The sequence below is a fragment of the Microcaecilia unicolor genome, chromosome 1 (genome assembly GCF_901765095.1).
Source record: "Microcaecilia unicolor chromosome 1, aMicUni1.1, whole genome shotgun sequence".
Classification (NCBI taxonomy): Eukaryota; Metazoa; Chordata; class Amphibia; order Gymnophiona; family Siphonopidae; genus Microcaecilia; species Microcaecilia unicolor.
The window spans coordinates 704,727,077-704,754,533 of NC_044031.1; the positions used below are offsets into that span (position 1 = coordinate 704,727,077).

Here is a 27,457-nt window from a genome sequence, read left to right on the forward strand (position 1 = left end):
TATACCCCCATTCTGTTAGTTAACACTGGAATTAACTTAACTGTTAGAACAGGCCCAGCTTAATAGCTCATAATAATTTCTGATTAAACAGCTAATGCAGTATAGTTAACAGGTCCCCTATATCTTTGTAAACATCTTTCATACCTCTGTTTTGTCCTGTGTCGTACCTTTTTATGACTATCAGGGGTTTTACCCTCCAATTAGGTCCTGCTCTCAGCTCACACTAGCCCAAATCACTGCCTCAGTCCATATCATCATCATCATCCCACTGGAACCAAGCCACAGTGCATTTTGACAATCAACCCTTGGTGCTGACATGAAAACATTTGGATGCTCTACACCCAAGGGCTGTGAATGGTGCCTCCACTGATAAGAAATTGAATTTGGAAGATCAAAGCAAGGTTTCACTCACGGGTAAACAGAACAGACCTAAATGTGTCATTTTTGCATGGGTTTATTGCTTCCACAGTTCACTAAACATAGACTAGTCTGCCCAATTTCAATCCTAGTACAGTTCCATAGACCTGAGCTAAGTCTACAATTAATATTCTCTGAGAATACAATATGCAGATACAAGGTTATTTGTTAATTCCCCACTGTCAACTCTAAGTAGATATACACAACACACTGGTTCTTTCAGGTGTGTACATATGCTTGGGTCCCCAGTCCATCAACTTAAAACAGAATCTAAGAATGCATCCAAAAACACTTGATAATTTTGGGGGCTTATTAATCAATAGAGGATTACTCATTTGGTAGGGCTGTTCATCCTTTCCAATTCAAGAACTATCCGATATGTACAATTACCATTTCAAGCAGCTCATGGGGCTTTACCCAGATCTGTCACAGAAATGACTGTGGTCAAAGACAACCCAATGCGGTGTGCAGATCTGGCCCTCTGTGATGGAAAATATTAAGAATTGCTTTTCAGTCTTGCTTTAATCGATAATACACTTTTAAAATCTTCTGTCTTTGATCAAAAGTGACTTTCCTTGTATATCTCAAAGAACAGGCTGGAATGTAAGGCACATCTCAAGAACAATGTATGAGATAAGGCCTCTGAAGACAGCTTGTGCAGGAGGGAGGCAGGATATGCTTGAGGTTTGGGAGATAAGCCACCTGGCCAGTGGTTTGTTTACCTGAACTGAGAGCATATGACTGAAACCTTGTGTGCATTCCTGGATAAGTTTTAGCTTAATAAAAAGGGGGCTTTTTGCAGCAGAGCTTTGGGGCTCATTCTGTAGATGGACGCATCATGCAGAAAAGACTTGTTCCTGGTCATATGGAGACTTTGGGCTTTCGCTGCAACAGGCCCCCCCAGCTGATGAGATAAGGGCCTGAATGAAGTAATTCCTGACCAGTGATGTTGTGTTTTATATATATATATATATATATATATATATATATATATATATATATATATATATATTATTTATTACATTTGTACCCCGCGCTTTCCCACACACGGCAGGCTCAATGCGGCTTACATAGTAACAATATAAAGAATTACTAAGTCGTAAAAAGAATATACAGTTTGTAGTAAACGCACTATTAATGGGGTTATCTTTCTTATTTTACTTTTCTATAGCCTTCCTTTAGTAATGTACTCAATTAGTGTGTGTATTTCTTAATCATTGTGTAGTTGGAACAATAATGACTTATACACTCTCCATTTAAAGTACTAATAAAGAGTTTCATTTACCCAATACGAATCCAAAAAAATCTGTAGTATTTTATTCTGTGAGCAGTCTGTGGTGATCAAGTGAGCAGGCTGCAATACCAAAGCAATACACCCTCACATTTCTTCAAGCATTAACATCATTTTTAAACACATAGGGAAATGTGAGAAATAAATTAATTGTAACTCCGAGCATTAGTCACCGATTGTTTTCTTTGACCAGCAACTGGAGCATTCTAATGAAGCCTACTTTCCTATTAGAAACTTTCTGCTGGGAGGTGTTTTTGGCCTGATAGCTTCCTCCTATTTCTTTAGGGCTTCCAATTCAATCAGAACCAGCACCTAGTAAGTAGCCAGGGATGTTTCCTTCCCTCTCCTCCCCCTTTTAGGCCACTTTCTTCCCCATCATCTCCTTTCTAGCTCCGACAGACATCACAGTAACACACCTTATCCAGTGAGCAGTTTCATCCAGAACATGATAAGTGTGCATTCATATCTATGCAAAGGGTGTCCATTGAAGTAGAAGAACACAGATAATCCCTACAGAAAGCCATGCAAGAAGTCCGAAAGGAGTGGGGAACAAGGATGGCTCTTCAAAAAACAAACCATGGAACCACGGATCTATATAATATAGTATTTATTTGTTGTTGATGCACTCGTATATATTTGAAGACTTGACAAGGCACCGTGTTTCAGCGTGAAAGCCTGCCTCAGGAGTCTAAGTGCTGCAAGTGTAAATTGCTGTATTGATGGGCCTGGATAGCCAAAGGCTAAGTGGTCTTTAAAAAGAGACACAGTCTCTCTTCTAAAGGTATGCCAAATTCTCTGGTGCTATGAAGGCTGCCTCCACATCATCCCCAAGGGATTTGGTGGGCTTAAAGATCATAGCCACTTCTTCCACACATGGGCAGAGATCATATTTTTAATCCTTACTACTACTACTACTACTACTTAGCATTTCTACTTAGCATTTCCTTCCCATCCTATATTCTGAGCCCATAGTCTGAGTTTCTTATACAGACCGATTACATTGCAGTTGCAAGAGTTTTGGATATTTTCCACAACCAAATTGATTCCTGTTCTCAAGTAAACCCACCTATTAAATCACCATTGTGACTGTACTAGAAACAAGAGAACAAAGGATAGACTTAGATTGCTCAAAACTGCAAAGAACTGCATTAAGCTAGAAATATAAAATCAGTCTAGGTGTCAATCTGAGTTCCAGCTTTAGCATTACCCAAACTTCAGGCGTAGAATCACACCTATCTGTAACCTACCCCACTGGCTTATTCTTATATATATTCTTACAGAACCTTTATTCCCTGCAGCATTTTTCAATTAAAATTGCCCGTTCCTCAAATATTCCTACCTATATTCCGCTCAGTTTAGGTTTACCCCCCCCCCCCCAATCATGACCCCCATAACTGAAAGCTTCTTACTTGATGTTTGTCTGTCTGTCTTAACTAGTAGGTAGGTTCTGACCCCGAACTAACTCTTATAATGTCTCTGTACAGTGCTGCCTACACCTGGTATGCACTATATAAAGGATAGTAGTCATACTGCCAACTGAGCCATCAGATGAACACCTGAACTCACTTCTTAACTCGTCAATATGCTTATACAATCGACCTAAGAATTATAAGAGCAATGTCCTTAATATTCCAAGATGAATATATTCCTTGCTATGTCAACGAGCTTAAAAACAGGAGTTTCACATTAGAAACTAGCACGCTTGTTAACATGTTTGATTATGCAATATGTACGAGTATGCCATTATCGGTATTTCTGAAATGCAAACAGTGACAGACATTGATGTGAGGGAACCTAGTGATTTTACACAGCTCAAGACCTGATTTTTCAGTTTGAGAAAAGACTTTGTTATTTCTGGCTGCTCTTTCTAGCCAAGAATGCTTTGTTTTGTGTGTGTCTCAATATCAACTACTAATATTGGTCCTTTAAATTAGCTGCTCCCTACTATCAAATCCATTTTGATCCTGTTTGAGTGAGGCACCCTGTGACCTTTAATAAGCATAAGAATAGCCATACTGAGTCAGACCAATGGTCCATTCTAGCCCAGTATCCTACTTCCAACACTGGCGAATGCAGGTCGCAAGTACCTGGCAGAAAACCAATTACAGGGCAAGCAGTGGCTTCCCCAAGTGTCCATCTTAATAACAGACTATGGACTTTTCATCCAGAACTTTGTCCAAACTTTTTAAAACCCAGATACGCTAACCGCTGTTACCATATCCTTTGATTGAGTGAAAAAATATTTCCATGTAATTTCATTGAGTGCCCCCTGGTCTTTGTAATAGTTTCCACTATTTTCCCCAGTACTGAACTCAGGTTTACCGGTCTAATTTCCCAGATCACCCCTTGAACCCTTTTTAAAATTTGGCGTTACACTAGCCACCCTTCAGTCTTCAGGGCAAAACCAAAGAGACAGAGATTCAAGTGTTAAGAAACTTTGGGGGTCTTTTACTACAGCTTAGCTCAAGCTACCTGCAAGCAGGGCCTATAGGAATAAAATGGGCCTTGCTGCAGAATTACTTTGACATGTAAAATGGTCATGTCAATAAAGTTATCTGAATCTGTTCTATATAACCTGAGGACTATGTTGACCAACCTTGAACACATTCACTTGTGTCTACTCAAGGGGAAAGTTTCTGGCACAAAGGTATGATTACAATTCAATAGCTCAGCAGTGCAGCACAAAACAAGACTTTAGAAGCTGGAGGACACTATCTTAATCATTTCCTACCTAATCTCATAACATCCTACTACGCAAAGATATGTACATGAATGACTACTTAAGTAACTTATTTAAACATTTACATGCACAATAACAAGAAGTAATGAACTAAGCTGTATCTTCCTTACAAGTCTACAAAGAATGACCATACACCTTCATTTCATACTTAACACCATTTTCTTTTGTATGAGAAAAATACAATTTGCAAGCTATCCTGACATATGTAACTGAAGTCACATCTTGCATTTAGGAAACAACAGCTGAGAGTTCTCAAAACCTCCCTGTCATCCCTACCAAGGATAAAAAGTGGAGGGTGGGGGCATTGTTCCCCACTACAAAACTGGATTTCTCTCTTCCACTGTCTGCTGAAGCTGCTTTATAGCCTGGTTTACTAAGGCTGTTTTCCCAATCTGTCTCGAGGAAGAAGGGGTGAAGCTTACGAAATGTCCCTAAATGCAGCACTGCTTCATGCATCACTGTGGCCCACATCCCCATCAGTTTTCTCTGAATCTCCCCACCTTTCCTCACCCAGTCTCTCTCTTTCTCTCATAATCAGTCCCCAGAAGTCTTCCTATCACCAAAGCACTTTATCTCCTGTCTCCCTCTCAACCTCTCTTTTGGTCATCAGTCTTCTCTCATCCCCCTCCCATATTTCCATCAGTGTCATCCTCCTCCTCCTGCCAACCAGCCACTAGTTCAGTGTTCATCACTGCAACAAGGCACAATAGCTAGTGGTGGACCCTACTTGACTCTAAGGACAGCCCCTGATGTTTAAAACTACAAAGCAGTAGCAGTCAAAAGGACAAAGAGATCAACCTCCTTCCTCCATGTATGGGAACCAATAAAAGAACACATGTCAGTGCAGCCGGTGTCTTCTGTCCTCTAAGAACTCTTCCATGAACTTCTTCCATGATCCTTCCTCCCCCTCTCTCATCCTTGGTGACTTTAATATTCCTGCTAATGATCCTTCCAACTCTTATATTTCCAAGTTACTCGCTTTAACGTCCTCCATTAATCTCCAACTATGCTCCACCTCCCCCACTCATCAAAATGGTCACTGTCTTGATCTCATCTTCTCCTCCAACTGTCCACCCTCTAGTTTCCTTGCCTCTGATCTTCCTTCCTCTGATCACCATCTTATAACTTTCACACTTAAATCTCCTCCCTCCCAGTCCCGTCCTATCTTATCTAATTTATCTAGGAATCTTCACGATATTGACCCTTCATCTCTATCCTCCCATGTTTCAAACCTCCTCTCTACTGTGGCACCATCCACGTCTGTCAACGAGGCTGTTTCTTCTTACAACAATACTGTATCCTCTGCCTTAGACACTCTTGCACCTTTGATGACCCGCCCTTTTAGGCGTACAAAACCCCAACCTTGGCTGACTTCTAATATCCGCTACCTACGTTCCTGTACCCGCTCCGCCGAACGCCTCTGGCGGAAATCTCGGGCCCTTGCTGATTTCTTACACTTTAAGTTCATGCTGACCTCCTTCCAATCTGCTCTTTTACGTGCCAAACAGGATTATTATATCCAACTGACCAACTCTCTTGGCTCTAATCCTCGACTTCTCTTCACCACATTGAACTCTCTCCTCAAGGTGCCCCCTCCCCCAACTCCCCCTTCATTATCTCCTCAGACCCTTGCTGAATTCTTTCACAACAAGGTTCAAAAGATAAACCTTGCTTTCTCTACCTCACCACCTCTCCCTCCACTAGTCCGTTCCCCTCTCTCTCCTTCCCCTCATTCCCTTTCCTCCTTTCCTGAAGTTACTATTGAGGAAACTACACTTCTCCTTTCTTCCTCAAAATGTACCACCTGTTCCTCTGATCCCATTCCCACCCACCTTCTTAATGCCATCTCTCCTGCTCTTATTCCTTTTATCTGTCACATTCTCAACCTCTCACTTTCCACTGCGACTGTCCCTGCTGCCTTTAAACATGCTGTGGTCACACCTCTCCTTAAGAAGCCTTCACTCGACCCTACTTGTCCCTCTAATTACCGACCCATCTCCCTCCTTCCTTTTCTCTCCAAATTACTTGAGCGTGCTGTTCACCGCCGCTGCCTTGAGTTTCTCTCCTCACATGCTATTCTTGACCCACTACAATCTGGTTTTCGCCCTCTCCACTCAACCGAAACTGCGCTTACTAAAGTCTCCAATGACCTATTACTGGCTAAATCCAGAGGTCAATATTCCATCCTCATTCTTCTTGATCTTTCCGCTGCTTTTGACACTGTCGATCACAGCATACTTCTCGATACCCTGTCCTCACTTGGATTCCAGGGCTCTGTCCTTTCCTGGTTCTCTTCCTACCTCTCCCTCCGCACCTTTAGTGTTCACTCTGGTGGATCCTCTTCTACTTCTATCCCTCTGCCTGTCGGCGTACCTCAGGGTTCTGTTCTTGGTCCCCTCCTCTTTTCTATCTACACTTCTTCCCTTGGTTCATTAATCTCATCCCATGGCTTTTCCTACCATCTCTATGCTGATGACTCCCAAATCTACCTTTCTACCCCTGATATCTCACCTTGCATCCAAACCAAAGTTTCAGCGTGCTTGTCTGACATTGCTGTCTGGATGTCTCAACGCCACCTGAAATTAAATATGACCAAAACCGAGCTTCTCATTTTCCCCCCCAAACCCACCTCCCCGCTCCCCCCGTTTTCTATTTCTGTTGATGGCTCTCTCATTCTCCCTGTCTCCTCAGCTCGAAACCTTGGGGTCATCTTTGACTCTTCTCTCTCCTTCTCTGCTCATATCCAGCAGATTGCCAAGACCTGTCGTTTCTTTCTTTACAACATCCGTAAAATCCGCCCCTTTCTTTCCGAGCACTGTACCAAAACCAACCATCATCCACACCCTTGTCACCTCTCGTTTAGACTACTGCAATCTGCTTCTTGCTGGCCTCCCAATTAGTCACCTCTCCCCTCTCCAGTCGGTTCAAAACTCTGCTGCCCGTCTCGTCTTCCGCCAGGGTCACTTTACTCATACTACCCCTCTCCTCAAGACCCTTCACTGGCTCCCTATCCGTTTTCGCATCCTGTTCAAACTTCTTCTACTAACCTATAAATGTATTCACTCTGCTGCTCCCCAGTATCTCTCCACATTCGTCCTTCCCTACACCCCTTCCCGTGCACTCCGCTCCATGGATAAATCCTTCTTATCTGTTCCCTTCTCCACTACTGCCAACTCCAGACTTCGCGCCTTCTGTCTCGCTGCACCCTACGCCTGGAATAAACTTCCTGAGCCCCTACGTCTTGCCCCATCCTTGGCCACCTTTAAATCTAGACTGAAAGCCCACCTCTTTAAGATTGCTTTTGACTCGTAACCACTTGTAACCACTCGCCTTCACCTACCCTCCTCTCTTCCTTCCCGTTCACATTAATTGATTTGATTTGCTTACTTTATTTATTTTTTGTCTATTAGATTGTAAGCTCTTTGAGCAGGGACTTTCTTCTATGTTTGTGCAGCGCTGCGTATGCCTTATAGCGCTATAGAAATGCTAAATAATAGTAGTAGTAGTAGTAGTAGTAGTAGTAACTCAATAATAAGATCACGCAGTCAAATAGTTCAAGTGTGTTTAGGATTTGCATGTCTTGGAATTATTACATGGTATCCTATAATGTTATTTTGTTTTCTCTGTACCCTCATAGTTTGGTTGAAAAATCAACAAAAATGCGAATAAGAAAAAAAAAATGGCCACAAGACTTATTCCAGTACACATCTTGCAGCACCTTCTCTGCAGACCTGCAGCTAGAATATCTCCAAAACAGATGTTCTATTTCTATCTGCACCACACAGCTCTCAGCAAGTTTGGAGTCACATACTACCCAAAATCTCATACCACCGTGTGTGAGACCAGCACAGTTCAAACTCATCAAGAGCCATTTGACGCCAGGAGAATACGGAGTAATTGTTCTAGAGGTGACACCACCAATAAGCATCTAGAGAAAGCATGGAGGGTAGAGTCAGTTTGAAAAGGAGAACAATCGATACCGAATGGCAGAGATTGCCTGATAGACATGACGGGTGGGGATTAAGACTGACTGGATGGGGTGGGGTGACGACGGGGTATTAGAACTTCACTGGATTGCAACTGATTTACTAGGAAGGATTGGAAACAGGATGGTGCAAGACAAATAATGGGAATGGTGACCGGGGACTGAGCAACTGGAGAGTACATATTGTGGAAAGCAACGATACCCTTATCCAGTCAACTAGCCACTTTCCTCTCACCTTGTTGAGTGCCAATTTTGCCATCCGTGAACAGCTGTTTTCTTCTGAACAGCACTGCATGTGCAAGGAGTTGGAGACATGCAGTGTCTGAACTCCTGTGTTGGTCTTGCAGCCTCAAGTCTAACAAGACTGCGATACCAGCCTTTAAGTTCAGGCATCACAAAACTCAACCTCACCAAGAGCCTCCAACAGCAGGGAGAAAGGACATACAGGGCAGCAAAATCTCAGGGCAAATTTCTAGGCACCATGGCAACCTGGCACCCAAGATTTGTCGAGCCCTGGTTGGAGTTGAATGGCATTTGCCAATTTCCTTGTTCTAGCAAGCTGAGTTAGTTTCTAGCAGAAACAGAAAAACAATGCTTCATTATAAAACAACTCTACCTCGATGCAAAAGATGTTTTGTTTGCATTTTCCTTTTAAAACAGAAAGTTAGCCATAAGAAAAATTAGGAGATTGGAAGTTCTTCTTTACAATACATTTTGTATGTGAAGAAAGATGCTGTGTCTAGACAATAACATTGAGTAATACTTATTCTTCTTATTTGGGACAAAAACTAATGTTTGCACTTATTATTAACTCTATACTCACTGAATTTGTCTAGTGAGCAGAATATGCTGTAGTTACAAGAGGTAAATCCATAGACACTTTCCTCCTTGCTAACTTATTTCTGTTTATGCTTTTTTTTTTAAGCAGAAAAGGTTTCACAACCCGAGAATTGCCCCATTTTGGTAACCTTTAGTTTGAACATCACCTTCTTGTTCTAAAATTACATCCTTCAGTTCAAAATATCATGAGTTTAAACAAATTCATATTTTTCTTAATCAAACAGGTTTCATTCCACCATTATGAACTTATGGCATGATGCAGAAGCAGTGAAATTATGTCCTAAAATAATTAGGATTGTAGTATCAGATGCTGAAAAGCTTTGCAACTCCATGGAATGGAACTTCTTTGCACGACACATGGTGTGGGATAAACACAGAGGATCCCTAAATGGCAAGAGGATGGAATAAAAGTGTAGAATAACTCCACTCAAAAGTAAAACAAATGATTTTCACCCAAGAGAAAGTTTAGCGGAGGTAATTGTATGCAGTGGTAGTTACAACACTAAAGACAAAAGGGTTGAGGTAACCTGCACACGAGGCAGGTACAACTCTGGCTACCTTTCTGGGCAGACTGGACGGACCATATTGGTCTTTATCTGCAGTCATTTACCATGTTCCAGTTTTAATTTTGGCCATTTTCGAATATGGTTCAGTTGCTTTATAATAGGCCCCAAGCAATTATTTATTACTTACTTTCAGCACTTGATATACCTACCGCAAGTGATCCCTAAGGCAACTATGTGGTTTACAATTTCTATTACAGGTTGCTACCCTCCTTGGAGGAGGGACACATCAGGAATATTCTCTTTTACCTAGGTTTTTTATTCCAATAATAGAGCAGAGAACCACAATTAATGATAGGAAAATCAGAACTACAAATTGCTTACAGCTTCTTTATGACAAAGCCAGTTGTCAAACTCAAATAAGCCATCCTTAGACTATAGTGCCTCCAGAATATGACAGAGGCAATGAGGGGAAGACTATGCTGATCTCATCTCATTTTGTGAATAAATGGAAGATTTCAATTTCTGCTGCTATTAATCCGTCATTTATTTATTTATTTGTAGCATTTGTATCCCACATTTTCCCACCAATTTGCAGGCTCAATGTGGCTTACATTTGCCGTAATGGCGGTTGCCATTTCCGGGTAACAGAATTGCAAATGGTATTGCGTTTAGGTGCATACATACATGGTAACATACATGTAACATGATATATATGGAACAGATCATGGAATATATATATATACCATGTGTCATCCTTCACAAGACCCAAGATCACTGTAGGAAGTGTGGGAAAGCGCAGGGTACAAATGTAATAAATAAATAAACTATCGAAACTTTTAGGAGATGACAATTTTTTTTACATATTCCCCCCTCACCTAAAAGCACCTGTTGTGTACTTAAATTTATACAATGCTACCATATTCACAAGTAAAACGGCTTTGTCCATAAAAGAGCCTGAGAGCATTGGGCTGAAGCTTTGTGGCCCGAAGCTCCCGGGACAAAAAAAAAAAAAAAAAAAACTACTACCAGTTTTTAGCTATCAGTATTTTTCTAGAAATAACATGGTTTGCAGTGTTCATCACAAGCTGCATTATTCCATTTACATTGTAATGAATTGTTCTGTATGCATCTGCTCATTGCTATGTATCCCACAATATCTCATATTAACATGCATTCTGGTCATCTAACATGCATTATTGTCCTTCAGCAAGTGTTAATGGACAAACAACATGTATTAGGGCCATGTCTTAACTATTCCTTTTAAAGGGGCCCTTTTACTAAGCCGCGTAAGTGTCTATGCGCCCAACGCGCACCAATTCCGAGTTACCGCCCAGGTACCGTGTGGCTCTTGCGGTACATTTTAGTTTTGGCGCGCACCCGCTCTGTGCGTCCAAAAAATATTTTTCAAATTTTCTGATACGCATAGATCATTACTGCCCGGTTATCGTGTGAGACTTTACCACTAGGTCAGTGGCTGGCAGTAAGGTCCGAGACCCAAAATGGACACGCAGCAATTTTCATTTTGCTGCATGTCCATTTTCAGCAAACATTTTTAAAAAAGCATTTTTACAGATGTGCTAAAAAAACGATTCTGCATGCACACGCAAAACACGTGTCTCTACATTACTGCAGGCCATTTTTCAGCACACCTTAGTAAAAGGACCCCCAAGTGTTTTCCCTTCACTTGCCCGTAGGAGAGGAAAACAACTTAGCCTTGGAGAAAATCTCCTTAGCTGGTAAAAGAGAAAAAGTTTGATTTTAAAAATTTCTTTATCAAACAAGAAGGTAACTCAAAACTATCAGCAAGAAGAAAATCATAACTTCTAATTGTGGCAAAAATCTTTCCATAGCACAGAATTTATCTTTTCATGTGCAGAATTTCTCAATATCCAGCTCACATGAGTAGAGCTACATAAACAGCCAGGTCTGCCAGCCGGTCAGAGCGCAGCTGTGTCAACAAAAACCAGTTGGAGGTACTCTCTTCTCTCTGCACTATTTGATTCCGAAAGCCTGAGGCCTCCAGTGCTCAAGACTCTCATGCTGTTCTCACAAGACTTTAGTACTACAGGATTTAGGGTATCATGTGGCTTACACTAAAAGAGCTGCACAGTACAGGAAAAAGGAAGTTATTCCAGGCAGCGTTTTCACCACTGGCAGCTGCATGAAGTCACAACTTCCTGCAGCTCAGAGCTCCCCTCGGACTCTGGGCTGCTTACTGGAAAAAAGAAACTGATCTCATTACTCCAAGACTAACTGAACTGCATTGGTTACCTATGCCAGCGAGAATTGCCTTTGAAATGTTATGCCTTGTGCTTATTTTATTTGTTACATTTGTATCCCACATTTTCCCACCTATTTGCAAGCTCAATGTGGCTTACATAGTACTGGAGAGGCGTTCGCAGACTCCGGTGTAACAAATACAAAGTGATGTTGTGGTAATATAAAGGTCATGTGGAAGTCAGCGGAAGAGTTGTGTTATGTCCATTATGTACTTTATTTTTGTTGTGTTGGAGAGATCAGGCATTTAGGTTGGATCGGTAGGATATGCCTTTTCAAACAGGTTGGTCTTTAGTAATTTCCAGAAGTTTAGGTGGTCGTACATTGTTTTCACGGCTTAGGGTTTTGCGTATGGGTCTTCCTAAATCTCTTTCAGATATGATAATTCAGCAGGTGCCTAAGTCTCAACTGTGGTCCTGTCAACCTTTTCCTCAATATCCTTCACTGACATTGGTCAAATTGATGTCAATGAGAAAGCGGGCATTTGGGGCCAGATTCTATATAAGGCGCCTAAAAAAAATCCACAATGTAAACATTTCTTCCTAAGCATATTCTATAAGCGGTGCCTAGATTTAGGCGCGGTATAAAGAACGCGCTTAACTGACATCCCAGCACGTAAAACTATGCGCCTCCATTTACACCAACAAAAACTGGCATAAATCGCTGCGTATGGATTTACATACAATGGGCCATATTCTAACACTACAAGCATAAATTTTAGAACACCCATGAAACGCCCATTACCCCACCCCTTTTGAACTGCGCATCAGAATTTAAGCGCAGTTCATTACAGAACACGCTTAGCGAGTTGTGCACATAAATTCTTATTGCCAATTAGTGCTCATTATTGCTTAAGTGCTGTTATCAAAGCTGATTAGCTTGTTAAGCCAATTAAGTTACATGTGTTGTTATAGAATACACCTGGATTTCAGCACAGATCTCTAGGCGCACTATATAGAATTTGGCAGTTTCTGCTGGACCTTCTGTTGGAAGCCTTTGATAACGTTTGATTACTCTGGCTACATACATTTTTTGATTGTTAGTGGAAGGTGTTTTTTTAAAACAAATTTTATATATTACTTGAAGTTGTACTTTTTATGCTTATTGTAAGTGTTTTAAAATATCGCGCTTTAAAACTTTGTATGTTTATATTTATTTATTGGGAGCAGTATAGTATGTAAATAAATCAAATCAAAAGCAACAAAAGCTAAAAGCCCTAGTTATGTTCTATTACTGTGCTCCTGGGAGAATTTTGCATTTAGAAAACTTTAAATCAGGCTGCATTTTGGACTAAGAACTTTTTCTGTTTTGAAGTTTTATTCTATGTTGTTCAATATAGGATGCAGAATGTTAAAAACAAAAATTCTGTGCATAATAAAAGTAACTTTTTTTGTACCATTCTCCTAGGAGTAAATCTATAAACATATTCTATAGGTATACATGTTAATTGCACTATGTAGAGATGAGATAGCCCATGAGGGTGGTGTATACAGTCATGCCGTTATCTCTCAAAGAGCAAAGAAAACGAAGGTGATGAATAGAGGATAGCGGAAGGTAGGGTGAATTAAATCTGGGCAAACAGGAGTCCAAGTGTCCGACTACGCCAGGAACAGATGACAAGAATAGAAAGTGAAAGAAAAACTGAAACGTAGTTGGGGGCAGTTTCCCCTTTTTTCCTTTCTCTACAGTGGATGTTTTTCTGTTTATGATTATTTCCTTTTGTTCTGTTTTCCTTTTCTTAAACTGGATTTCTGTTATTTAAAAATCTGAAATATCAATAAAAAAATGTGAGCAGCAAAGCATATTCCTGCTAAGGAATAAGTTTCTAATTCTGCATGGTACCCTCCACTAATTTTTTTATTTATTTTTTTTTTAAGTTCTACTGAGGATACTGCAGAACGAAACCTATGAGGACAGCAGGCCATAATGAGAGATCCCCTTCGGGAATATTTCAAAAAACTTCTGTACCTATGGATAATAGAGGGCAATCAAAACCAAATCAGCAGCCAAAATTTGCCGTTAGAATTCAGTAGAAAACAAAACTGAATGGTATCACAGACCTCCTTGCCCCCTCCCCCAACCACCACCACCACAGTGCTCCGGGGCTGCCAACCATTCCTCAGAAGAGGGCAGGTCCCCAGGGCCAGCTGGCTACCCCCCCCCCCCCCCCCGACAACAGGACAACCCTTCCACACACTCACCAACCGAAAGGCCCTCCTCAGGCCTACCTTTAAATGCTCTGGTGGTCTAATAGCCACTTTCAGGCAGCAGTTATCCCCAGTTGCTCTTGACCCTAATGGCTGCTCCGCTAAAATAGCTGCAGGGACAATCACAAAATGGCTATCTGGACCTTCTGTAGCAGTCCCGTGAGGCTTCTGTGGGAAGTCCTGGCAGCCAATTTAGCAGAGGAACAGCAACTGGGGATCACTCTTGCCCAGAAGAGGCCACTAGATCACTTAGGGCATTTAAAGGTAGGCCTGAGAGGGGGGGCCTTTTGGGTGGTGGGAGGGCAGAAAGTCTGGCCCAGCAGGACCCCTCTCCCAGGGGGGAGGTGGCAGCCAACCCAGAAGGACTTGCTCTGGCGGTGGGGGTGGGGGGGCAGGGGCAAGCAGAGAGTGGTCGTGGGAGGTGGAGAGGATTTCAGTTTCATCAGAAAATGCGCTTGCATTTTTGGGCAAAATCAAAGCATGACCAAACATGGATGTCGGTACTGAAACCAAAATTCGGTTGGCCTCTAATGGGCAAGATAGGTAAGAGTGCAAAATGCAAACAGTGCAACACTGTTGCCCAAATGACACAGCATCATGAGAACTACTCCTGCTTTGAGCACACTGAAAGGACTACGTCTTCAGGTTTGCAAATGTTTGTGTCACTCTATTTAGGATTGCTCATCTGCCCTCAATATAGTGTTTGGACAGTACATTTTTCCTAGCAAAATAGATGCTCGCATCCAGTGCCATTCTTAAAGATTGAGTAATCACCCCGGGACCCACCCCCACAGAATCTATATCATGGCAACATTGCAAATATTACATCAGTCTTTAGAACACGCTTACTGGAAAAAGAGAATGAGCAGGACTGCTGCAAATACCTACACAGAAGCTACTTCACCTCAGTCACATGGATAAAGCCTTATCAGCTACAGAATAAATAGTCACATATTAGCAGTAGAAACATACAGGCAAAAACGGAAGTGGAAACCCCAAGAAGCCAGACTATGCAAGCAGTACTACCCCAGGTAAACCAGTGCAATGTGAAAACCAGAATATTCAAATCACTAAATCAAAATTAAGATTTTGTTTCTACCTTTGTCAGGACAGCTCAGCCTCTGTAGACCAGGTCTCCCACATTTTGCAGGGACTGAACTGCAACATGCACTTCCCCATTCTCCCATGGGTCTACTGGGATTGAACAAAGACATTACTTCTCCCAGAGGGGGAGGACCACTCTCTAAGTGCGTGTTTGGGGTATGCATAGCCTGGACTCTCATTAATATTAAGGGACCTTGGTTCAATTTTAGCATGCAGCGGAAAAGGGGCCAGTACTCAGTACTCCTTGAAAAAAGAAAGTCCTGTATATATATGTATGGAGTGGAGGAGTGGCCTAGTGGTTAGAGCACCGGTCTTGCAATCCAGAGGTGACTGGTTCAAATCCCACTGCTGCTCCTTGTGATCTTGGGCAAGTCACTTAACCCTCCATTGCCTCAGGTACCAACTTAGATTGTGAGCCCTCCTGAGACAGAGAAATATCCAGAGTAGCTGAATGTAACTCACCTTGAGCTACTACTGAAAATGGTGTGAGCAAAATCTAAATTAATAATAATAATTTGGATAGACATCTGAAGTTACTACTTGAATTCTCATATTTGGACAATACAGTTATTTCTGGTACTTATCAGTTTTAATGAAGTGATTAGTGAACAATCATCCTGACTAGTAATTTTAATCACGGTTATATCAAAAACAGTGGCGTTCCTTGGTCAGCTGCCACCCGGGGTGGATCGCCGCTGTGCACCCCCCCCCCCCCCCGGCGCAGCCTTGTCCACTTCCCCCCCCCCAGGTATAGCACGACATCCCTCCCCCCCCCCCCCCCGGTGAATATTCATTGTGGACATCCTGAAAACCCGACTGGCTGAGGTTCCCCCAGGACAGGTTTGGGAATCACTGACTTAAGATAGTAACATAGTAAATGATGGCAGATAGACCTGAACAGTCCATCCAGTCTGCCCAACAAGATAAACTCATTTTACATGGTATGTAAACGAATACTTTTGGCACCCCATCCCAATCCTGGATCTAACTGAGGTAGAAGTAACAAGATGCAAGAGGAAACTGACACATCAAAGAATTTTTTAAAAATATGTTAAGTTCTATCTGAAGAAAATATAAATAGTTAGAACTATATAATTAAGTGTTAATGAAACAGTAGTTTCTGCTAACGTGCATTTCCAATTTAATGGTACTCTAATCCAGTGCACTGGACTGATTTGCAAAAGCACCAGGTAAGACTATGCCAAACCCCTCTCTATGCTCTTCCAACACCCCAATTTCTAGTGCCAGATTATTTGCTCTATGTATTATATTACAATTGATTGTAATGTGATCGTTTTAAATTGTTTCTTCAGATACAAAAATGAAATCCAGCTAGCTTCTCTTCTGCAAAATGCCCAAATACCCCTGAGGTACATTTCTCATGCAGCAAAAAGATGTCAGGGCCTCAATGTGCACCAAAGAAATTGATCCCTAGATACAGTTTGTCTAAAACCCGCAAACAGACACCTGGTTATTGGCGTGTTTCAGCTCTGCTCGGTCTGAATCAGTGAATTATAACAGTTCGTAGGTGATGTCTCTGCATGGTCTCACAGCAAAGAGATTCAGAAATTGCAGAAAACTGACATACATTTGGCTGCAGTTTCCTGTTAAGTCTTTCAAAGCAGAGAAGGTTAATCTTTTCCACTGAAGCGCTGGCATATCAGAGTAGCTGAGCAATACCCAGACCCCTGCACTTACTAAAAACAGTTCTTGCTCTGGAATACAATAGCTGGTTTGCTTCCAAACATCTGATATATCCAACCATTTTTATATGTTTTCCTCCGATTGTGATTCTTGAAAGCTTTGAATTCTATTGCAAAGGAAATGATCTTAACTCAGCCATATTATATGAACTACTGTTACAGGGGGAAAAAAAAAAAAAAAAAGTATATCCTGGACATTGTTAAAACGGGACCCAGCAGGTTGCTAAACTTCTAACAAATTCCACATTCTCTTGCTGAATTCAAAATACATAAATGCTCATAAGAGGAGGATATGTTTGCAAACATTGTGCTGGTGCTGTACAGATGTGAATTTCAACGTCATGAAAATCGATGGTGTTAAACAAAAAAGTTATCTGCTCTAAGCCAGAACAGAAAACACTGCCACAAACTTTTTCATCTCAAGCCTCTGTTTCCCCTTTACAGCACTACTGCCCACTTAAAGGAGACCATACCCACAACCATTGTGCACTGTTAACAGGACACTTAATGTCTGAATACGTTCACAGTGATTAAGGTAGGTGCAGAAATTTCCAAATGATCATGGGTTCCAGAAACAACATAAGTGACCCCTCCTTGAACACAATGAAAGGGAAATGGGATGGGATTTGATACACTGCCTGTGGTTACAATCAAAGCGGTTTATGTATAGGCACTTAGGGCCCCTTTTACCAAGCTGTGGCAAATGGGGGCCGGTGCTGGCGCGTGTTTTAAACGTGCGCCGAGGCCCCCTTTTACCACAGCTGGTAAAAGGGAAGTCTCGCCTTCCTGCAGGAAATGGCCGTGTGGCAAGTAAAGCACTTGCCATGCAGCCATTTTGGGGGGAGCCCTCATCGCCACCCATTGGGGCTCCCGTGTTAGCGAGCGGCAGTGCCCAATTACTGCCAGGTATACTCTGGCGCTACAAAAATAAATCAATTTTTGTAACACTGGAAATGACGGCACGCTAGGAGTGGGAGTACTGCCAGGCTGCTGAGGTAGCCCAGTGGTACTTCCTGTATAGCGAGCGGTAAGCCCGCATTGGACTTACCGCCGCTTAGTAAAAGGAGCTCTTATTTTTGTACCTGGGGCAATGCCATTCAAGTGGCAGGTAACACAATCACAAAATTTTCTCTGCATCAATTACAGAACAAAAATACACTCAACATTTAAAGTAGAAGTTCTGCAATTAACATGCGGTACCTGCAAAGCCTTAGCACAGTAATGATTACAGCCTGGGGAGCCTGGTTCAAATCCCACTGCAGCTCCTGTGATCTTGGGCAAGTCACTTAACCTTCCATTGCCTCAGGTACAAACTCAAATTGTAAGCCCTCCGGGAACAGAAAAATATCTACAACACCTGAATGTACACCTCATTGATAGTTTTCAGACTTGCAGGGAGTATATATGAAATAAAATTAAAACAAGGCCCTTAATCATGGCCTCAGCTCAAGCTGCCAGTATGATCTTAGACACAGCAAATGCATCCCCACACATGCTCTAATGCAGTGGTTCTCAACCCAGTCCTCAGGGCACACCCAGCCAGTAGGATTTTCAGGATATCCACAATGAATATGCATTAAATAGATTTACATAACAAGTAGGTAGTGCATGCAAATCCTCATGCATATTCATTGTGGATATACTACTAATCATTTCTAAAGCGCTACTAGACGTACACAGCTGCGCTGTACACTTGAACATGAAGAGACAGTCCCTGCTCTACAGAGCTTACAATCTAATTAGGACAGATAAGCAGGACAAACAAGAGATAAGGAAATATTAAAGTGAGGATGATAAAATAAGGGTTCTGAACAAGTGAATAAGGGTTAGGAGTTAAAAGCAGCATCAAAAAGGTAGACTTTTAGCTTAGATCTGAAGACGGCTAGAGATGGAGCTTGATGTACCAGCTCAGGAAGTCTATTACAGGCATATGGTGCAGCAAGATAAAAGGAACGGAGTCTGGAGTTAGCAAGTGGAGGAGAAGGGTGCAGATAAGAGAGATTTACCCAGTGAACAGAGTTCCCTGAGAGGAATGTAGGGAGAGATGAGAGTGGAGACATAACTGAGAAACTGCAAAATGAATGCACTTATAGGTCAATAAGAGGAGTTTGAACTGTATGCGGAAACAGATAGGAAGCCAGTGAAGTGACTTGAGGAGAGGGCTAATATGAGCATAACAACACTGGCGGAATATTAGTCGTGCAGCAGAATTTTGAACAGATTGAAAAGGAGAGAGATGGCTAAGTGGGAGACCTGTGAGAAAGAAGTTGCAATAGTCTAAGTGAGAGGTGATTAGAGTGTGGATGACGGTTCTGGTAGTGTGCTCAGAAAGGAAAGGCCGAATTTTGCTGATATTATAGAGAAAGAAACGACAGGATATCCTGAAAACAACCTCAAGGACTGGGTTGAGGGCCACTGATCTAATTTCATCACCAGGGGCATCAATGGTATCACAAAATGTCCTTAGGTTCAATTCCCAAACATGATCCATGGGGTTGATAGTAGGATGTGAAATCTTTCTAAAACATATCAACAGTAATAATACTTACTGTTTATTTTATTTCAGGGCTGTCCAACTTTGGTCCTCGAGGGCCGCAATCCACTTGGGTTTTCAGGATTTCCATGAATATGCATGAGATCTACATATATGCACTGCCTCCATTGTATGCAGTTAGATCTCATGCATATTCATTGGGGAAAGCCTGAAAACCCAACCTGGCAAGGGCTGAGGTTGGAGATCCCCATTTTATTTTATTTGAAAGAAGGACCATCAGTTGTAGTTTTAAAGTAAATAGGTTAAGGGGTATAGTGGTTAAAGGGGGAGGGGGGTTCATAAAATTGGGATTATAAGCTTATCAGTCTTAGACACGGTCAGGTGTTTTGCTTGCTATTCCCTTTCTGTTTGCTATTACTGTGCAACAGATTGATGTCTTTCTCTAGGTTTGCTTCCCAGTGGTTTGATGTATGGTTATTTTGATCCTGAATAAAAAAACGTTAAACCTTAGAAAGAAGGACCAAAAGGAAAGAAAGTACATAGACAGCAAAACCACCAAATGACAGAAATTCCTTTCCATGTTGTTGAGAGGATCCCTGGGAAGACACCAGTCCCAAAACAGTGGTAGTAGCAGCTGGTTCAGCATGCTTACATTTAGGGTTCCACAGGAAGTTGCAATTTACTGTTTTGGTCAGGATACTTGAACAAGGCAACTCCAAGCAAATGAAATACTCTCATAGCAGCATAACCAAAGCAGCAGCCAGCCCCAATGGAGCTGGAAGATCTAAAGAAGGAAAAGAAAGCTACCATGCCATAACAAGTGAAGCAACTTACCCTGAATGTTATAGGTTCTGATCAATAATTCCAATTTTGATGCATCTCCAACAAATTATTAAATGGACAAGTCTACTTGGGAAATCCATGCCAACAACAAAAAGGTTAGATTCACATTCTAAGAGTGAAGAAAGATTAACACAACCCAATGAGGTTGAGCAGTGACCAAGGTGACATGGCAAGGGCAGAAGAGAGGAGATTTCATCTCAATACTCATGACTGAGGACTTGATCCCTTAAGAACACGGAAAACAGGAAAAACTGCACAGCACAAGGCTAAACTTGTTACCCTCCCTATTAACTGATGTGGTACAAACAACTCAATAGAACAGGCAGAATCTTATTTCAATTTCCTGAATCCTAAAAACCTCAGCAGTTACTACTAGCTTTGATTGAATGGGTCCCCAGCAACTAACATCCTCAAACAGCATCCGTACCCATGTCTGCAATTGCTGACCTTATGCTGGCATCTGTTCTTCTCCACATGACATTTTGTTTTCTGTTAAAAAAAGGTTCAAATCCAACTTCTTCCTCCAGTCCTTATGACTTTGAACAAGTCACTACCTCCCGTGGCCTCAGGTATCCAGCTAGACTGAAAGCTGAATTCATCCAGTAGTTCTATTAAAAATAAGTATGCACTTTACATTATTACCATACGCCCTGATTTCATAAGCACTCACGTTCATGCTTCATCTGATTACATACTGACAGGCTATATAGCTGCTCAGAAACTAGCTGACTTGTTAGATAGCTGCTGGCAAAATTATCATCCAGCAAGAGAAAGAGAACGAAGAAGGTTCTAAGATTAAAGGTATGCAACCAAACATGGACCTGAGCTCTAGATTTAAATGCCTATATTGTACTGAGAGGGCAGCACTGTTTTACATGGTTTTTCCTGATCAGTTGTGGCACCTATAAGCTGCATTTTGGCATGCATTGTCTGCCAGGTCCAAACAGGAAAATGTCCTATCCTCACAGATTCTCAAAGATTTTACTCTGTTGTAGCACAATTACATTTACATGCTGAAACTCTTTCAGAATCAGCAGCTTATTATTAATAAAAGACAATGAACAAGGACCCATAATTCTGACTGTTCTGACTGCATATGTGACATCACCAGAAGAGACTGACAGCAGGAGTACAGAGTATGTGACTGCAGATCTTACAGATGTCAGATACCACACACAATCACCTATATGGCATAAATGTCATTTTTTTCTTCATTAGATATAGAGAAAAGTGTAACTTTTGCCTACAATTACTAACCTGCCTACTCAATCATTCCCCAGTTCTGCTGTCTTCTGATCTCTAATTCCACTGGGTCCTGTTAAAGTACCCAATTCCAAGACAGCAAGGAATCAGTGACCAGAGAAAAAAATGTCAACGGGACATTCTACAGTTAATAGATTTAAAAAATTACTAGGATCATTCAAGAGATGATAACAGACAGCACCAGTAGAAACTGGGGTATAAGGTGAATTAGTATTTCTAACGCACCTTTAAATTTAAGGTGCATTAAACACTAACACGCCTATACATTTCTATGGGTGCATTAGCGTTTAACGCACGTAAACCATTTATGTGCGTTAAAAACGCTAACGCGCCCATAGCTAACGTGCCCATAGCATGCCTTAGTAAACACAGGCGTTACTGCTATATTTTATAACAAAACTAGTAAAACAGGCCCGTTTCTGACACAAATGAAATGGGCGCTAGCAAGGTTTTCCTCGGAGTGTGTATGTTTGAGAGAGTGTGTGTGTGTGAGAGAGAAAGTGTGTGTGTGAGAGAGAGAATGAGTGAGAGACAGTGTGTGTGTGTGTTTGTGTCAGAGAGAGAGAGAGAGTGTGTGTGTGAGAGACAGGGTGTATGTGTGTTTGTGTCAGAGAGAGAGAGAGAGTGTGTGTGAGAGACAGGGTGTATGTGTGTGTGAGAGTGAGTGTGTGAGAGAGTGTATGTGAGAGACAGAGTGAGTGAGTGTGTGTGTGTGTGTGGGGCTCCGAGTTCCATGACCCCCCCTTCCCTCTCCTACAAGTTTCAGGCCCCCCTTCCGTCCGAGGTGCAGGCCCCCCTCCCTCCGAGTTCTTGGCCCCCCCTTCCCTCGGAATGTGTATGGGTGAGAGATGGAATGTGTATGTGAGAGAGAATGAGTGTGTGAGAGAGAGAGAGAGAGACAGAGTGTGTGAGTCTGTGTGTGAGAGAGAGTATGTGAGAGACAGAGTGAGTGAGTGTGTGTGGGACTCCGAGTTCCATGACCCCCCCCTTCCCTCTCCTCCAAGTTTCAGGCCCCCCTTCCGTCCGAGGTGCAGGCCCCCCTCCCTCCGAGTTCTTGGCCCCCCCTTCCCTCAGAGTGTGTATGTTTGAGAGAGAGTGTGTGGGTGAGAGATGGAATGCGTATGTGAGAGAGAATGAGTGTGTGTGAGAGAGAGAGAGTGTGTGTGTGTGTGAGAGAGAGTGTATGTGAGAGACAGAGAGTGAGTGTGTATGTGTATGTGTGTGTGTGTGAGAGAAAGTGAAGCCTTCAAGCCTTGAAGCATTCATGGGCTCTGTAAGGCTCCATCTCCTCAATTGACGACACGTAGTTCCAGAACGTTGCAGGAATGCTTCGAGGCTTCACTTTCTCAGCTTCAGAACGTTGGAGGAGTGTTTTATTATATAGGATACAGAACAATTCCCAGTAGTGCACAAACCCAACATGCAAATCTGAACTTGCTTCAAAAGTGTCAATGTGATGTATGTGTATATTTTATAACATATAAACACACATCACAATTCTACCCCAGCTCTGCCCAAACTATGCCCCAAGAACACCAATGCGCATGCCATACAGAAGGTGCACACATTAAATTTTATGAGAGTTTTTTTCCCCGTTTGAAACACAGAGGAAGTTTATAAAAATTACCCCTCCCCCGATAGCAGACCACCTAACCCCACTACCTGCTTGGTTGCATTACATGAATGAGCTGTCATATAAAATGAGCTCTCATTCACTGGACAAGATGTATGTTCGACATTCTTGCACATCCTGTGAGGCACTTTTTCACTCATCTAGTTACAAAACTGTTTCATTGTACGTTTTCTAATTAGGGGTTTATCACAAAAGATAATTCTTGTTTATGTGAGGTTTCTTTCATTCAGGTCTTGCCTGTGTTTCTACTGTATTCCTATACATAGCAATGCTAGGGTGTCACCTGCACAGTAAATTACTACCTGGGGTGCCACCTGCACAGTGATTTACTCAGGTGTATAGTGTGCAGTAATAATCCAACCACATGCCAGGGAACAAATATAGTTTAAATATCAATGTTACCTCACCTAAAGCATTGTCTGAAAGTCAGAAAGGCGAAGAGTGATTGTTCATTTTCTTCTGCTATTAATATATGGTTTTTCTCATAGGGTACTGCATAATTCTAGGAGCTATATTAGTACTAAAGAATACTGGATTCTTTCCATACTAAAACTATTTATTGAACATAACCACCAGCTGCAAGTCAGCTCTTCAGAACTTCACATCTATTGAAGGAGTCCACATGGACTCAGAGCTCTTCCCAAGTGGGAATCAGATCTCTATTGAGCAACGGTACATAAATATTGCCATACTGGGACAGACCGAAGGTCCATCAAGTCCAGCATCCTGTTTCCAACAGTGGCCAATCCCAGTCACAAGTACCTCGCAAGATCCCAAAACAGTACAATACATTTTATGCTGCTTATTCTAGAAATTAAGCAGTGGATTTTCCCCAAGTCCATTTTAATAATGGTCTATGGACTTTTCCTTTAACAAGCCATCCAAGCCATTTTAAACCCCGCTACGCTAACTGCTTTTACTACATTCTCTGGTAACGAATTCCAGAGTTTAATTACATGTTGAGTGAAGAAATATTTTCTTTGATTCGTTTTAAATTTACTATGTTCTAGCCTGTTTAAGTAGAAGGCCAGAGTACAATGAATTACAATAATCCAATTTAGTGACTACAAGACCTAAGACAAAGATCCTAAGTACTGTGCGAAGAGAGCAGATCTGCTGTAAAATAAAGAAACTTTATTTACAATGAGTGAAAGCATTATTTTTGATTACATTTGTACCCCGCGCTTTCCCACTCATGGCAGGCTCAATGCGGCTTATATGGGGCAATGGAGGGTTAAGTGACTTGCCCAGAGTCACAAGGAGCTGCCTGTGCCTGAAGTGGGAATCGAACTCTATAGTAAAATTAAGAATTTTTACAGAATCATTCATAACTAGCTAGAATTTCCTGTTATTTAGAAATCTCTCCCCCCTCCCGAATCATGGAAGAGTCCTCAGGCAGGAGTCACAGAATATAGCTCCCCTGAGATCCATTACATAGGCACCCTGTAACTGTTTACTAGATGTTACTATTGTACATTGATCCCAACCCCACCACACCAAAACCACCACCAGGGCCTCTGCACTAGCATTCCCAGCCCAAGAATCTGGACTCAAACCTTGATCTCCTGTATGGCAGCACACAGCATGCCACTGGTCACTGGCTTGGCCCCATTCTTGCATAAATTCTTAAGATGGCTCACTACAAAGTAAAATATCCATGAAGATAAAAAATCCTGGTGTGCTGTGCCCATTCTCTACTGATACCAGTGAACAAACACATGGAGTGATTAAAAGTTAACTCCCTCTATCCACCCAGGAATAGCCCAATTCATAAGACAAAGAAGAATTTAGAGGTGCAAAAAAGTTCAGGAATGCAAAGAATGCATAAAGAATGTGGTGGAAAACGCGGCATGGTCCCCACCCCTGGAAAGAAAAGGAATTGTCCTATGATCTCTGACCACTCATGGGCGATGCCGGCTCCCCTCATCGGAAAACCTCTGCAAACATGCCAAGAAACATGTTTCCCTACAGCAGGGTAATAACCTGTCCCAAAACGTGAAGCCAAGATCTGCAAACAAAATCACCCACAAGGGTCATTCAGTACGAAAGACTCACAAGAACAAATGATAAGAACCTATATCTGTCAGGCTGGATCAAGACAGACGACTTCCCCAAGGAACAGGTGAAGGGCTCTGATCGGTACCTAGTGATAAAGCTCTGACCTGTGCAGAAACGCGCCCTGAACGAAATCATTCCATCAAACTGAGAAGAGTCTCCAGCACAGGCAGCAGCAAAGCGGGGACGTTCACACCTACATCTATAACCCGGGGGATGCAGAGCCAAGGTCACTGTACCGCCGGTCAGAGACGCAGGGGGTGGGGGAACAATCTGGGGACTGGCACAGCATGTCTATCCCCCTCCCCATGGCCTGAAGAATTCAGTACCTGTACACAACAGGATCAATCCCCCTCCTCCGTGTAGAGTGGAAGAAAGCAGTCATTCACCACAAACCGCCTCGGGAGAGTCACCTGCCAGAGCCCCGAGTCCCTCGCCGAGCAGCAGCAATAACTACCTGCGATCCGTGCTTTCCCCGCTCACAGCCAGGCCATGCCGCACAGCAGCTCCGCAGGCACCACCACCACCCGCCTCCGACCGCCCAGCTGTACTAAGACCGCCTCCTCTCCAGAACCCGCCCACCATCAACTAAACCCCTCCCCTAGAGCTTCGTCGTGCCCGCCCCTCGCATATCAGCAAAGCTACGTTAAGTCCCTCCTCCCCGGCACTCGGTCCCCCCCCCTGCCCCTCCCACCCGAGGCTCCGTCGGCCCTGCCCCACCTACCTGAAGCCCAGCCCCGATTGGTCCTGCCGCGCCTGGTGATTGGTTGCGGTCCGGCGGAAGGTGTCCTCATTGGTCTTTCCTTTTACTCTTACAGTTTGTTTTCTTTTCTTTGCACCGGCGCCTTGCCCTTTAGTTGATGTGTTTCAGAATTGTGTGATCCTCGCTTCTAGGAGAAAGGCTTTCTGCCAGTGCCAGTTATCTTTTTTATAATGTTTGCATTCTGATATTTGTAGCCCCTTCTACTTTTGAACTAACTGCAGTAGCATATGTATGACTTTGAGGAGGCAAAGGGAAAGGAAATCAATATTAGCATTAGAGGCACAATGCAAAATCAAGAGTCATTCAACAATGTAAAGAATTTATATTTTTAAACATTTTTATGAAAGGAGGAAAAGATCTCAGTTATGAGTCCCATAGAGAGATAAATTTCTCAAGACTGTAAAAACATCAAAGGTCATATAGAGGGGCATTTTTTATATGATGTGTAAATCTGAACATTTTGCTGAAAGCGCCCAAAAATCCAGAAGCAAACATAGCCACTTTTGAACCTGAAAAAGTCTATCTTCCCCCCACCCCTTCTATGCACCTTTTCTTTTTTTTTTGAATTATATTTTTATTAAAGGTTTTGTCATACAGAGAATACTGGCATTTATAATCTGCTTAACCATCAAATTCAAGGTGGAATACAAAAGTAAACACAAAATCAAACAAACCCCCCCCCCCCCCCGGAAATTAACCCCACCCCCCCAAAAAAAAAAAATAGCATAAGCATAATCAAAGTCAAAGTTCCATGGCAACACCCGGAGACAAATTGCAGGGTTACACAAATTCATGCACCTTTTCTAATTCCACATGCATGAGATAAATTTACATAAGGCAGAGAGACCCATTATATGCAAATCTGTCTCATGCATATTCCGTGCTGTTATATTGAAAGTCTGACTGGCTAGATATGCTTCCAGGAAAGAGTTGAGAAGCAGTGCTCTGGTCAGTCAAGTTATCAGAACATCCAGGTGAGATTAATTTGCATGCAGCAGAGGCAATTTGCACTGCCATATGGTAGGGGAATCCAGGCAATCTTCTCAACCCAGCCAGCCAGTCAGGTTTTCAGGATATCCACAATGCATATGCATTTATTTATTTTATTTATTTGTTTGTTTGTTTGTTACATTTGTATCCCACATTTTGCCACCTATTTGTAGGCTCAATGTGGCTTACATAGTACCAGAGAGGCCTTTGCAGGCTCCGGTGTGAACAAATACAGGGTGATGTTGTGGTAAGATGACATTCATGGAGTGGAGGCGTGGCCTAGTGGTTAGAGTGGTGGACTTTGGTCCTGGGGAATTGGGTTCGATTCCCACTGCAGGCACAGGCC

At 42.3% G+C, this 27,457-nt stretch overlaps 1 protein-coding gene across 5 annotated transcripts in view; it reads right to left on the minus strand.

Moving 5' to 3' along the window:
• Positions 1-25,894, minus strand: part of CGNL1 (cingulin like 1) — a 229,473-nt gene extending 203,579 nt beyond the window's left edge. The window contains exon 1 of one of the 5 annotated variants that reach the window (XM_030188928.1): positions 25,816-25,894. The gene's annotated coding sequence lies outside the window, so the exon portion shown is untranslated. Of the gene's footprint in view, positions 1-20,854; positions 20,945-24,859; positions 24,928-25,687 lie in introns of those variants that run through there. The other 4 variants (XM_030188953.1, XM_030188921.1, XM_030188939.1 and 1 more) reach the window with 4 other exon arrangements.
• Positions 25,895-27,457: the final 1,563 nt, after the last annotated feature.